Source organism: Trichechus manatus, unplaced genomic scaffold (assembly GCF_000243295.1).
Source record: "Trichechus manatus latirostris isolate Lorelei unplaced genomic scaffold, TriManLat1.0 scaffold00141, whole genome shotgun sequence".
NCBI classification, from domain to species: Eukaryota; Metazoa; Chordata; class Mammalia; order Sirenia; family Trichechidae; genus Trichechus; species Trichechus manatus.
In genome coordinates this window covers 3,360,137-3,362,425 of record NW_004444077.1, presented here as the reverse complement: position 1 = coordinate 3,362,425, position 2,289 = coordinate 3,360,137, and the positions used below count along the sequence as shown (strand labels likewise).

Sequence of the window (2,289 nt, the reverse complement as noted above, 5' to 3'; positions counted from 1 at the left end):
ATTAAACTCATCTAATATTTTCCTTGTCCATGCCCTTATGGGAAACTATCTTTTATTAAACGTTTGTTATATGAACGGGCAAAGAAGGGTCACATACCGTGCTTCTGATTTAGCACACTAACAACTATGGATGTGCACAAATTTTTCTTAAGTTGCATGCATAGGCTACTCTGGAGCATGAAGGCAGCCCCCTACTTTCTGCTCAACACAAGATTTTTGAAAGTAATGAGCTAGCTCAGTGGAAAGAGAAGGGTCCAAGTTTAAAGTTAGTGTAAACAAACAGTTGAATCCGCTACGTGGTCCACGGATAAACACCTGCAGGCACCAGCGAAAAAACCAAACCAAACCCACTGCCGTGGAGTCGATTCCGACTTACAGCGAGCCTGTAGGACAGAGTAGAACTGCCCCACAGGGTTTCCAAGGCCGTAAATTTTCAAGGAAGCATTTCTCTAAGAGCTGATGATGGATTCCAACCGCCCACCTTCCGGTTAGCGGCCAAGCACTTAACCACCGCGCCACCGAGGCTCCTTGCAAGCGCCAGCAGGCAATTTGGGGAGTGGCTGCCACCGCGAAGCAACTTCTCTACGTCCTGAGTCTCGGGTTCCTTGGGGTTCCCAAGGCTCAGCATGCCCCCACCACCGGCCTCGGCTCTTTGAAGTCCGAATCGCCGGGCCCTCCAGAACCCCAGTAGAACCCGGCCCGATACCCGCCCTCCCCCCAGAGTGCAATCCATTTTTGGATCTCACCCGGAAACCTGCAAAGATGAGACGGGTACGATTCCTAAATTATCCCCCACCTGGACGCGCCAAAGTCCCACCACTCGGGACACAAGCCAGTCTTTTACCCGGGAAAAAGGAGCGAATTTCGTGAGAAGAAATGCACGTAGTACGGCCTGAGATTGAATCCGCTTGGCCATAAACCTGAATTAGGCGGGAGAGAAAAGTAGCTATTTCTCTCGCGAGTCCTCATTGATGACGTAAGAACCATCAAGTCCTCTTAGGTTCTCATAGGCTGCCGAGTGCAGTAAGGGGCGGAGAAAGTAGCGGCGAGGCCCTGCCCTCATGCAGGAGCCAATCCTGAGCAGCCGACAAGAAGAACCCTGGAAGCGAGATTGGCTGCAGTGACTTCCTTTTTGTAAGGTGGGTCTCTCTTCTCTGTCCCTGACCACTCTTTATGGTCGCTTCGTGCCGCCTGCGTACGCTTCGACCCATAGAGAAGGGTCCCTTGTCGGTCCGGATTGAGTCTTACAGGTCAGGCCGCATCGTGGGTCCCAGGTAGGGCTGAAACCGCTCTCCTCCGCTCTTACGCTGTCTTCTGAGGCCGCAAGCTAGACTCCCAGGCTATGGAGTGACCAGCCTGTGCCGGAATACCCGGGACTGATAGCCAGTCCGTCTGTCTCACTCCTACTCGCCAGAGGTGGAGCATTCAGATCCTCCAGTTTATAGGCCTTTATTTCTTCCTTCCCCATACTGTGACCACTGGATCCACGGGCTCAGCATATCTGTATTGCTTTGTGATGACAGCAGTGAAAAACAATGTGAATCTTTTGCATTAGAAGGTCTGGCTTTTCAGTTCCATTGAAGGGTTCTTAATGTAGGGCAAGTTGTTTTAATCTATGTGAACTTCATCGCCTTCATCGGTAAAATGGGGTTTGTAGCCCCACCTGCCACAGAATTGTGAGGAGTTTAGATCTTTCAAAATGGAGTGTGTCCTTTAAATTAAGAAACATACCCTATCTCTTCTTGGAGTAATGTCATCAAATAATAATTTTGGTCGGTTTTTTTAAACTCTGAATCGGGGAGATGCACCTGGGTTTGACTTTTGGAATTAAATCAGCCAAGGAAATTTTACACATACTTTGTTGTGTCTAGAGCTGTAAATTCAGAATTTGAAATAAGGAAGTTTTATAAAAAGAAAAAGCATGTGGAGAGTCAGATATGTGTGCTATAAAGTTACTATATTTAATGTAATTAACAAGCGAACTTTCCATTATACATTATTTATCGGTATCTGTTAAGTGTTTAAAGAGTTGAAGTATGATCACTTTTGTGCTGTAAGGTTCAGGAAATAGTTTGAGACTAAAAGAAAAAAATGGGAACTCCAAGAAAACTAATGAACCATAAATTAGTTCTGATAGTGTCTCTTAATAGGCTGAAAGGCTGGACGAGCCTTGGAAATCTGTTAGTACAACCCTTACATTTTACAAATGAAGCAATAGGCCCAGAAAAGTTACTACTCATAAGTGATAGATTTGAACTTGAGTTTAGTACTCTTACCACAAGTAATGAA

At 46.3% G+C, this 2,289-nt stretch overlaps 1 long non-coding RNA gene across 1 annotated transcript in view; it reads left to right on the top strand.

Moving 5' to 3' along the window:
• The first annotated feature begins 1,095 nt into the window (after window positions 1-1,095).
• Window positions 1,096-2,289, top strand: part of LOC111822220 (uncharacterized) — a 2,887-nt gene continuing 1,693 nt past the window's right edge. Inside the window, exon 1 of the long non-coding RNA XR_002825499.1 lies at window positions 1,096-1,139. This is a non-coding gene — a long non-coding RNA (uncharacterized LOC111822220). The remainder of the gene's footprint in view (window positions 1,140-2,289) is intronic.